This window comes from Hemitrygon akajei, unplaced genomic scaffold, assembly GCF_048418815.1.
Source record: "Hemitrygon akajei unplaced genomic scaffold, sHemAka1.3 Scf000139, whole genome shotgun sequence".
NCBI classification, from domain to species: domain Eukaryota; kingdom Metazoa; phylum Chordata; class Chondrichthyes; order Myliobatiformes; family Dasyatidae; genus Hemitrygon; species Hemitrygon akajei.
The window spans coordinates 1,307,175-1,319,633 of NW_027332025.1; the positions used below are offsets into that span (position 1 = coordinate 1,307,175).

The following is a 12,459-nucleotide window of genomic DNA, read 5'->3' on the forward strand; positions in this document are numbered from 1 at the left end:
ACCCAAGTCCTCCAGACCTGACAACATCCTTGTGAATTTTCTCTGAACTCTTTCAAAGTCTTGACATCTTTCCTGTAGGTTGCTGACCAAAACTGCACTCAATACTCCAAATTAGGCCTCACCAATGTCTTGTACAAAGTCAACATAACATACCATTCAGTACTTTGGTTTATGAAGGACTATGTGACAAAATCTTTCTTTCCGTCCCTATCGAACTGTGACACCAGTTTCAGTGAGATATAAACCTGTATTCCCAGATCCCATTCCTCAACAACACTCCTCCATGTCCTACCAGTCACTGTGTAAGACCCACCCTGGTAGGTCTCACCAACATGCAACACCTCGCACTTGTCTGCATTGAATTCCATTTTCCATTTCTCAAGCCATATTTCCACCTGGTCCAGTTCGCACTGCAAGCCATGATAGTCTTCTTGCAGTCCGCTGAATCCCCAGTCTCGGTTTCATCCACAAATTTGCTGATCCCTAACCATCTTATCATCCAGACTACTGATATAGATGACAAACAACAACAGATCCAGCTCTGATCCCTGTGGCACACCACTAGTCACAGGCCTCCGGTCAGAGAGGCAACCATCTGCTACCCCACTCTGGCTTCTCCCAAAGATAGTGTCTCATCCAATTTACTGTCTAATCTTGAATGCTGAATGACTGAACCTTCTTGACCAACCTCCCATATGAGACTTTGTCAAGTGCCTTGCTGACGTCCATGTAGACAACGTCCACTGCCTTGTCTTCATCCACTTTCCTGATAACTTCCTCGAGAGACTCTATAAGACTGGTCAGACATGACCTACCATGCACAAAACCATGCTGTCTATCCTTAATCAGTCCAAATCGATCCAAATACTTATATATCCGGTTCCTGCACATACGTTCTAATAACTTTCCCACTACTGATCTCAAGCTCACAAACGTAACATTTTCTCGTTTCTCCTCAGAGCCCTTCTCGAACAGTGGAACAACATCGGCTGTCCTCCAATCCTGCAGTACCTCACCTGTCACTAAGGATGATTTAAATATCTGTGCTTGGGCCCCAATAATTTCTGCACTTGTCTTCCGCAGGGTCCTGGGGAACAACTTGCCAGGCCCTGGGGATTGATCCACGCTAATTTGCCTAAAGACAGCAAACACCTCCACCTCTGTAATGTGTACAGGGTCCATGAAGTTGATGCTGCCTTGCCTCACCTGTGTCCATCTCCTGAGCAAATACAGATGCTAAACTACTATTTTAAACCTCCCCCATCTATTTTGTCTCCCGTATAGATTACCATTCTGATCGTACAGAGTGGGCTTGTTTCTGTTCTGACCTTCTCCATGTTTCTGTGACAGAAAAGCTGGCCAAACTTGACAGGAAGGGGAATCTGGTAGGAATGACGACGGAGCAGTAATGGCTGGAGTTTCTGGGAGCAACTCGGGAGGTGCGTGGTAGATATATCCCAAAGAACTGGAAGCATTGGAAAGGCAGAAGGACACAACCGTGGCTGAAATGAGAAGCCAAAGCCACCATAAAAGCCAAAGAGAGGGCAAACAAAAGAGCAGAAACTATTGGGAAGCTTTTAGAAACCAAGAGAAGACAACTGAAAAAATTGTCGGATGAGCTCACGGTGTGGAATTATGATATTGTAGCACCCTTCAGTCTGAGGCATTGAGAGGAGCAAAATATCCAGGGCCTCGATATCTCTTGAAAACCAAGGTTCCCTGCACCAGTTATCTTTCAACTTTTAGTTTTGCAGGCACCTACAAACTCTGCATCATCAAAATTTCACTTCTGAAGAACTCCCACTCACCAACTAATTATGGTAATTATCATAAATTATCAAATTAGTAAAATTATAAATTAGCAAATTATCATAATTTGCCAGAAGACAGCTTGTCCCAATCCACACTTGGCAGATCTTTTCTGACGCCATCAAAATTGACCTTTCTCCAATTTAGAATCTCAACCCATGGTCCAGACCTCTCTTTTTCCATATTTACTTTGAATCTCATGGCATTATGATCACTAATTTCTGTCAACAGCCCCGGATCATTTCCTGATAGTTTATTGCACACGCAATTGCATATGCAACTTCTACATTGGGAATTCTACGTCCCGATTAAGGGCACATTTGACAAACTCTACCCCAATAGTCTTTTTATGGTATGGGAGTCTCAATCAATATATGGAAAATTAAAATCACTTAATATATCAACCTTTGTTTCTTAGCATGTTCTGTGATCACTGGAGAAAGATTTGTTCTTCTATATTCCTCAGACTATTGGCTGGAACCAAGTCCCAGCAATGGCTACAATATCATAATATATGGTCCATACATACTGGTTGTGTGGTGGAAAAAAACACAACAGTGCCTCTTTCACCTCAGAGCATTGAAAAGTTTGAAATGGGGACCTACATCCTAAGAAATTTCTACAGGGTCACAATTGAGAGCATTGTGACTGGCTGTGTCACTGCCTGGTATGGGGACTGTACTTCCCTCAATTGCACGACTCTGCAGAGAGTGGTGCGGACAGCCCAGCGCATCTGTAGATGTGAACTTCCCACTATTCAGGGCTGTAAAGAGGACCCGAAGGGTCAATGGGGATCCCAGTCAAGCCAACCAGCAACTGCTCCAGCTGCTACCATCTGGGAAATGGTACCGCAGCATAAAAGCCAGGACCAGCAGGTTCTGGGACAGCTTCTTCTACCAGGCCATCAGACTGATTAATTCGTGCTGATACAACTGTATTTCTATGTTATGTTGACTGTCCTGTTGTACATACTGTTTATTATAAATTACCATAAATTGCACATTGCACATTTAGACAGAGACATAATGTAAATATTTCTACTGCTCATGTATATGAAGGATATAAGTATTAAAGTCAATTCAATTAAATTCACCCCCTCCATTATCTGTTCTGTCATTCTGGTTCCTCCCTACCTGGAACTTTAAATACCCCACTAGCACTTGCAAGCCTTACCACTAGGATATTAGTCCCCTTCTAGTTCTGTTCCCCTAACTATCGAATCCCCTATCACATCTTTGACTTACCTCTGCCAGATAATCCCTCCCCCAACAGTTTCGAAAGTGGTCCACCTATTGTTGTGGGGGATGGCCACAGGAGTATTCTACGATGGCTGTTTAACCTCATTCCCCTTCCTGACTCTCACCCAGTTTCCTGTGTCCTGCACCTCGATGTAACACACCTCTCTTTCTGTCATTTCTATCACCCCCTCCCACTCCTGGCTGATCCGGAATTCATCCATTTCAAGATCCAACTCCTTAAAGTGCTGGGTTACAAGCTGCAGCTGGATGCCCATCTTGTAGGTGAGGACATCAGGGACACTGGAGGTCTCCCCACCTTCCCACCAATGTCCCCTCCAATTTGTAATCACCAGTGTGCACAAAAACCTTGTGCTGTGCAAATTTTTGCCCAGTGAGAACAACATGTGCACACTGAATTTTATATAGAGAGGTATTGATTTCTACAGCTAGCAAGTCACTGTCAATAAGCACTTTGATCTCCTCTGGGTTTCATCGACTTCATCTTCACTCTCACACAGCCTATGTAACAGGCCTGTAGCAGTACTGAAGGATTTTCTCGCCAGTGCTTTTGCACACCGTATATACATTGGTAGGCAAAAGTTTGGGCACCCCGGTCAAAATTTCTGTTATTCTTAATAGTTAACTGAGTGGAAGATGAACTGATCTCCAAAAGTCATAAAGTTAAAGATGAAACATTCTTTTCAACATATTAAGCAAGATTAGTGTACCGTAGATTTCGCACTACAGAGCGCACCTGATTAAAAGCCGCTGGCTCTAATTTTAGAAAGAAAATCAATTTTGTACTTGTACAAGCGGCACCGGATTTTCGGCCGCAGGTGTCCCACGTTGTAATATGAGATATTTACACAGAAAGATATTACACGTGAGGATTTTTTAACTTTTAATTAAATCCGTATGGTAACATAAACAAATACATATTGCAAATGCTTTTTTTCGAACCGTGCCTGTAACGCGGCTACTTTTAAATATACATACGTATCGGTAACACACAAATTACGTTGCGTATACTTTTTTACTGAACAACATTCCAATATCTCCTAACGACTGGTAAAAAATATATATACTGCAGCCTACCAGGAAAAGTTATTGATCGCCTTTAACTTAAAAGCAGCGTTCGCTCGGGTCTAATGCCGCTCGCCCCCACCTTCCCGTTTATCGCAAACCGGTATTTCCCACAAGACGCGGCGAAACCGGATGTGACGTCAGAGCATCCCGGGATGTAGTACAGAAAACAAATATAGTTAAAACACTTCTAACTTTAACTAGAAAATACTAACAAATGAATTACTAAGTGAAAATATTATAAACTAAATAACTGCCATAAAGGCAGCACAATGCTTTTCTTCGAGTGTTTTCCATGTTGATGAGGGTGAGTACAAATGACTGATTTACAATAATTTAATTGTGAAAGTGCGCTTGATTTATCGTACAATTTCATTGGACCTCTGTGAACTACTCATCAGTTTTATTGGTCTACTGTTACGAGGCAAAATGTTTTTGGCGGCATGAAAAAAAATCATGCATTAGCCGCACCGTAGTAAAGGCCGCAGTGTTCAAAGCTGTTCAAAATGTGGGAAAAAAGTAGCGGCTTATAATCCGACATCTACGGTATTATTTTTGTTTTTACAATTTCAGAGTGGAAAAAAAGGAAAGGAGCACCCTGCAAAAGTTTGGGAACCCCAAGAGATTTGAGCTGTCAGATAATTTTTACCAAGGTCTTAGACCTTAATTAGCTTGTTAGGGCTATGCTTGTTCACAATCTTCATCAGAAAAAGCCAGGTGTTGCAAATTTCAAAACTTTATAAATACCCTGACTTCACAAACCTTGTCCCAACAATCAGAGGCCATGGACTCCTCTAAGCCCCTGCCTAGCACTCTGAAAATTAAAATGCATGATGCAGGAGAAGACTATAAGAAGATAGCAATGCATTTTCAGGTAGCCATTACGTCAGTTCGTAATGTAGTTAAGAAATGGCAGTTAACAGGTACAGTGGAGGTCAAGTTGAGGTCTAGAAGACCAAGAAATCCTTCTGCGAGAACTGCTTGTAGGATTGCTAGAAAGGGAAATCAAAACCCCTGTTTGACTGCAAAAGACCTTCAGTAATATTCAGCAGACTCTGAAGTGGTGGTGCACTGATCTATTGTGCAGGGACACCTGTACAAATATGACCTTCATGGAAGAGTCATCAGAAGAAAACCTTTACTGTGCCCTTGCCACAAAATTCAGCGTCAGAAGTTTGCAAAGGAACATCTAAACAAGCGAAACGACGAAGGGTCTCGGCCTGAAACGTCGACAGTGCTTCTCCCTATAGATGCTGCCTGGCCTGCTGTGTTCCACAAGCATTTTGTGTGTGTTATCTAAACAAGCCTTATGCATTTTGGAAACAAGTCCTGTGGACTGATGAAGTTAAAAAAAGAACTTTTTAGCCACAATGAGCAAAGTATGTTTGGAGAAAAAAAAGGGTGCAGAATTTCATGAAAAGAACACCTCTCTAACTGTTAACCATGGGGATGGATCGACCATGCTTTGGGCTTGTGTTGCAGCCAGTGGCACGGGGAACGTTTCACTGGTAGAGGGAAAAATTAATTCAATTCAATACCAGTAAGTTCTTGAAGCACACATCGCACCATCTGTAAAAAAGCTGAAGATGAAAAGAGGATGGAAATCAAGTCATCATTTTACTCGTTTAGCTATTCACAGGAACAGAAATTTTGACCAGGGGTGCCCAAACTTTTGCATATCACTGTATGCAATTTTCTTGCTAAATGGTGCTTCAAAAAGTTGTACTTCCAAATATCACTCCTCTTCTTCCCACTTGCAAATTATCCAACAACTTTTGCATTACCACAATACACACAGGTCACACCAGTTTCTGTACTGTACATAAATATTTCCCCTGAACCCTCCCTCAAGTTACGGACAGTGAAGAACTCGGTGATGACAATGCCAACGAATATGAAGGGAAGGGCAGTACTCTGTCTCATTGGAGTCTGGCACATTTGTGATGTGAAAGCCCAGTGTTTGATATCATTATGTGCCCAGAGAGAATTGGACAGAACATGTTCTCATGGGCAGAAAAGTCCAGAGCAAGAGCAGGCGGAGCAAACAACACACACAAAATGCTGGAGGAACTCTGCAGGCCGGACAGCATCTATGGGAAAGAGTACTAATGCTGAGTTCCTCCGTCATTTTGTCTGTGTTGCTTGGATGTACAGCAGCTGCAGATATTCTCTTGCTGCGGTTGGAGATAGAGGAAAGGTGATTTTCTCAACAGCTGATAGAAAGATTTTGTTCTCTTTTTTCCGAATTCCTAATCCTTGCATTCAGATAGCTGGAGCTCAGCTCTGTCTGTGAGATCTATCTGCTCCCGTTCCCTGATTAGCCGGAAGCTCCCCGGGGCCCGCGTACGGATCGTGGGGCTGAGAGAGAGGAAAAAGACCTGCCTGTGCCGAGTTTGCGGGCTACAGTCTCCGGTTCTCACAGCAATTGTCACTCAATTAGAGTCGAAAAAGCCCTTACCTTTCCGCTCCTCCCGACATTTTGTATACTGCGCGCATGCGTAGTTATCGGAGACGGCAGCAACCCTGCGCCTGCGCATTTGATCGGTGCTTCAAACGGCAGAGAAATTTTAATCGCGCGGCTTTATGGGTAATCATGGTGCCATTAAAAATTTCTGCAAGCACCTGTTCCATGTCCATATCTTAGTTTTTTTTGTGTGTAGAAAACTCAGCAGCTTTCTTAACGCAGAAAGCAGCTCCCATAAACGATACACTAAATATCAACAGGCATTTCGTGTATCTAATGCCAAAGTACAATCCTCTTACAAATGCAGATGTGAATCAAAAGAGATTCTGCAGTTGCTGGAAATACAAAGACGCACACACACACAATACTGAAGGAGCTCTGCAGTTCAGGCAGCAACTAAGCAGAGGAGTACACAGCCTAGACATGCTGAAGGGGCTCGGATTAAATGCTGCCCATTTATTCCTCTCCACATTTGCTGCCTGATCTGCTGATTACCTGCAATGTTTTGTAGAAATTAACCATTTTGTTTTTCAATTAACCAGTTTCCAAATGTTTCTCATCTTTCATTTATAGCCACATCCTGCTGGTTTGGTTCCTCTTCCTCCTCCTGCTCGTAACTCGAAAGAGACTGCACAGATTGATCAGGTGGTTAAGAAGGCAAATGGCGTGGTTGTCTTTATTAGTTGAAGCATTGAGTTCAAAAGTCGGGAAGTTGTGTTGCAGCTGTTACGAGCCTGCGGTCGTACTGTGACTGTTTCTTTAAGAGCGCCGGCGTGAGGAGGCGGGACTATGACGTCAGTCACAAGCTGACAGCGCTGACTGTGGACTGAACCATAAGAGAGAGAGAGAGAGCGATCTGCAGACAGGCAGTCGGGGGAGGGAGGGGGAGGGAGGGAGGGAGGGAGGGAGAGAGAGAGAGAGAGAGAGAGAGAGAGAGAGAGAGAGAGAGAGAGAGAGAGAGAGACTAGAAAAGCTGATAGCTTTAGTTAGTCGCAGCTGAGGCTTGGAACTCTCCTATGCCCACAAGAGTGGGTTGATCATCGGTACACGGAACCACAACGAATGTGTGTGGCTGTCACTTCGTATAATCCATAGGAGTGGGTTTTGGAATATTTTGTGTTAACCCTTGCCTGGGTATGTCTGTGTGATAACCCCTGGAAGACGGTATTCCATGACAGGTCACATTCGCTGATAACTCGTATGTGGACGGATTCAACGGATAAGAACTTCGTCGACGGTTATTTTGAAGTAACGGCCTTTTCTCTACGTTTCACCCTGGATCACAAATATCTCTCTCCCATCATTTATTCCGTGGATTACTGAACTTTCCTACTTTGCCATCTCAAGACTCTAAGCTTTGTTCCCTCAGTCTGGATAGTTTGGGAATTATATTTACACATATATACACTTAACACTGTTAACTTTCCTTTAATTCGTTAAGTTACTATATTATAAGTAGATACTAATAAAGAGAGTGGTTTTAACATCAAAACCAGACTCCAGTGTGAACTCTATTGCTGCTGGTTCGTTTCTAAAAAGTTTAAGTTCGAAACACAGTTTTATAAAACTAGTTAGACCACATCTGGAGTGTTTCATACAGTTCTGGTCGCCCCCATTCTCGGAGGGATGTCGAGGCTTTGGACAGGGCGCAGAAGAGGTTTACCAGGATACTGCCTGGATTAGAGGGCATGAGCTATAACGAGAGGCTGGACAAACTTGTGTTGTTTTCTCCAGAGCGGCGCAGGCTGGGGTGAGACTGGATGGACGTTTATAAGATTAAGAGAGGAATAGATCGAGTGGACAGACGATATATTTTTCATGGGGGTTGAAATGTCTAATACATTTAAGGTGAGAGGAGATGTGAGCGGGAATTTTGCTTCTTTCCACGGAGTAGTGGGTAACTGGACATCTGTCTGGGGGTGGGAGAAGAAAGCGGCCACGTGATCCCGTTTCCTGTACACATTTTCCGCAGATCTGCAGCATCTGCGGGTCACTCACTGCTCTAAGTGTACGTGTAGCTTCATCTTTCCCCGTTCAGACAAGGCAGTGAGATCCGGATCTGTCACGTCCTCTCGTTGTAGTGGACAATATGTTTTTTTTTCTGCAATATTTTCAGCATGTTTCATTTCACTGTTTTTACCTGCTGAAGTGCTGCCAATGTTTCTAGGTGTCTGACCCACTTATGTGAGAATTTAGCCTTTTCTATTTCTCTGAGCTTCTCATAAATGTGTACGGTTTAGTTAAGCTTCACTCCACTACTTCCAAAGCAACAACCCAGTCAGTCAAATAGTTCCACACAATTAAAATAGATTATTACATCGTTTTTTAAATTTTGTACTATTTATATAATTTAACTATGTAATATTTATATTCTTATATTAAAACATAATTGTTAAAATCTATGGTTATCATTTAGGTTTTACTGCTGCCGCAGAGACAACGAATTTCATGACATATGCCGGTGCTATTAAACCTGATTCTGATATTGATATGGGAGACCCACCACCGGTCACCTGATCCCAGTTACCGCAGATCATAATGAGAGATTGAAGCCTTTTCTAGTTACTTGCATTCCTCAGAAATGACAACAGTTCAGTTTTCTTCTGTGGTTCCAGAGCAGAAGCTCAGTCTGTCTAATATTTCCACACAATTAAAATGGGGAATTTGTTTATTATCATCACGTACTGAGCTACAGTGAAAATCTTCCCTGACGTACCATCCACACAAATCGATACATTGCAACAGTACATTGAGCTGAAATACGACAAAACAATAACTGTAACAAAGCATTATGGCTGCAGAGAAAGTGCAGTGCAGATAGACATATGGTGCAGGGTCACGTCGAGTTACATTGTGAGGCCGAGACCATTTTATCATTCATTTGGATTATAAACCAGACAGGAAGCCGTCCTTGAGCTTGTCATTACTAATAACTGCAGCTCTTCTTTTTTCTCAGTTTCTCGTGGCACTAGACAGGGATGTCCATTAACCCCTTTATTATTTAATCTTGTATTGGAGCCTTTAGCTATAACACTACGTGAAGCTAAAAATATTCTCGGTATCTCTATGAATGGAACCATAAACCATAAAGATTTCTCTTTATGCAGATGATCTTTTGGTTTTTATTTCAAATCTTGAGGAATCAATTCCTAATCTTTTGGAAGCACTTAAAGATTTTAGTAAACTTTCAGGATATAAACTTAACTTGAATAAAAGTGAATTGTTTCCATTAAATGTCACTGTTAGTATATATAATGATATTCCTTTTAGAATTGTTAATACCTTTAGATATTTAGGTATTATAATTACTAAAAAACATAAAGATCTCTATGAAGCGAATGTAGTTCCTTTAATGGACTCCATGAAACAACTATTTTCTAGATGGAATCCACGTATTTTTTCTTTAATAGGTCGTATTCACGCTGAGAAAATGATGATTTTACCTAGATTTTTATATATTTTCCAAAATATACCTATCTTTTTAACTAAATTTTTTCGATCAAATTGACTCTCTTATTTCTTCCTTTATTTGGAACAATAAAAGTCCAAGAATTAATAAGTATCATTTACAAAAATCTAAAAAAATGGTTGACTTGAACTTCCTAATTTAAGACGGTATTAGTGGGCTGTGAATATTAGACAATTATGTTTTTGGTTATATTGGGTTGATAATAACCAAAAATCATTATGGGTTGATTTGGAATTAAAAGTTCTGAAACAATTTTATTTAACTTAAATTTTAGGAGCTCCATTACCTTTACAGCTCTCTAAAATTCCAAATTTAAATCTTTACCCGGTTATTAAACAACCCCTACGGATTTGGGTTCAGTTTCGTTTTTTAAAAAATTTTAAACAATTTAAGTTGTCTAGTTTTTATATCGAAACTTTTCATTTAAACCTTCAACAACTGACCCCATTTTTTCTCCTATGGAAAAATAAAAGGATCCTTTGAAGAGTTAACTAATAAATTTTCTCTTGCTCATACACATTTTTTGCAATACGTTCAGGTGAAACATTTTTTACAACAATGTTTACCTAAGTTTCCATATTTACAAGAATCTGATTTGTTCGATATCATTTTGAAATTGAATCCCTTAGTGAAAGATTCCATTAGCAGAATTTATAATTTATTTTTATTACAAAAAGAGAACGTATCACTAAATATTAAACAATATTGTGAGAGAGAACTTAACCTTTGTTAATGAAGATTGGCTTCGAGTTTTGAAAAACGTAAATTCTTCTTCTGTATGTGCCAACCATTGTTTCATTCAATTTAAAATTGTTCACGATTATTATTTAACAAAGGAGAGACTATCTGAAATATTTCCTACTCTATCTATTTGGAATAGTTCCACATCATATTCAGGGTATTTCATCTTCAGATCTACCTGTAATTTCATTTGTTACACTACTGACAAGAACGGCTATTTCATTAAAATGGAAAGATATTTCTTCTCCTACATTAATTGAATGGTTTTCGCAAGGAATGTTATGTCTTAGTTTGGAAAAAATTAGAAGTAGAACTTTTGATCCTCTATTTGATTTTGAGGGAAGTTGGGGTTCTTTTGCCAAATATTATCATTTAATTTGAATTACGTTATATGGTTTCCTTCCAATTTTATTTTTTTATAAATATGAAATGACGGTTGATGTTTCTTATTTTCATATTTAGATGATGGTCAAATGTGTGTTACTTATGTAGTTAGTGTTTTTTTTTCCTAGTTAGAAGGGGTTCTTTTTTTCCCTTTTATATATATATTTCCAATATTATATTTTACGATCAGTTCTTTCAGCTTTATTAATTGTATACATATTAATCTATTGAAGTTTTGTATAAATTTATATCTGTAGAAGATTATGTACCTATAAAAAATTTATAAAAATGAAAAAAACGGAAAACGACAAAACAATAACAGTAACAAAGCATTATGGCTGCAGAGAATGTGCAGTGAAGATAGACATATGGTGCAGGGTCACGTCGAGTTACATTGTGAGGCCGAGTACATTTTATCATTCATTTGGCTTCTAATCACAGACAGGAAGCCGTCCTTGAGCCGGGTGGTTCGCGCTTTAAGGCTTTTGTATCTCTTCCCCGATGGGGGAACGGGTTTGCAGCAAGAATGTCCAGGTTGTGAGGATCTTTGAGTACATGGCCTGCTTTTCCGAGGCAGGGGAAGTGTAGGAAGAGTCCATGGAGGGGAGGCCTGTTTCTCTGATGTTCTCTGCAGTTCCTTGCAGTCATTGACAGAGCAGTGGCCGTACGAAGCCGTGAAGTATCGACAAGGAGCTCAGAGTCCTCGGCCTTCACCCTGCCTTGTGTAGCTGGATCCTGCTCTTCCTGTCAGATCGCCGGCAGTTGGTAAGAGTGGGCTCCATCTCCTCTGTCTCTCTGACCCTCAGCACACATAACCCACAGGGTTGTCTCCTTGCCCCCTCCTTTACTCTCTGTGCACCCATGACTTCCGTTGCCACCCACAACTCCAATCTGCTAATTAAATTTGCTGACGACACTACACTGACTGGCCTAATCTCAAATAATAACGAGGCAGCCTGCAGAGAAGAAGTCATCACAGTGGTGTCAAGAAAACAACCTCTCCCTCATTGTGACAAAAACACAGGAGCTGGTTGTGGATTTCAGGAGGAATGGAGACAGGGACCAAATTCAACATTTCCAAGTCTGTTATTGACACAAAATGCACATTTTAATATTGATCATGACACAATGTATTTTATATATCGTTATTAACATAAACATATTTATAGATTGTTACTGACAGAGAATCGTATAATTTGTGTTCCGTGTGTTATCTGAATGTACTTGCCTGTGATGCTGTCACAACTCAGTGTTTCTCTGTACCTGTACCT

At 40.7% G+C, this 12,459-nt stretch overlaps 3 protein-coding genes across 5 annotated transcripts in view; 1 reads left to right on the forward strand and 2 right to left on the reverse strand.

The window, feature by feature from the left end:
- The window catches only part of LOC140723829 (uncharacterized), a 22,639-nt gene extending 21,620 nt beyond the window's left edge, over nt 1–1,019 (forward strand). The window contains exon 4 of the transcript XR_012097975.1: nt 960–1,019. The gene's annotated coding sequence lies outside the window, so the exon portion shown is untranslated. The remainder of the gene's footprint in view (nt 1–959) is intronic.
- LOC140723834 (uncharacterized) overlaps nt 1–6,632 on the reverse strand; it is a 13,034-nt gene extending 6,402 nt beyond the window's left edge. Inside the window, exon 1 of one of the 3 annotated variants that reach the window (XM_073038394.1) lies at nt 6,589–6,632. The gene's annotated coding sequence lies outside the window, so the exon portion shown is untranslated. Of the gene's footprint in view, nt 1–1,289; nt 1,384–4,142; nt 4,276–6,588 lie in introns of those variants that run through there. The other 2 variants (XM_073038395.1, XM_073038396.1) reach the window with 2 other exon arrangements.
- Nucleotides 1–12,459, reverse strand: part of LOC140723833 (uncharacterized) — a 115,531-nt gene that overhangs the window by 27,136 nt on the left and 75,936 nt on the right. The window lies entirely within an intron of this gene.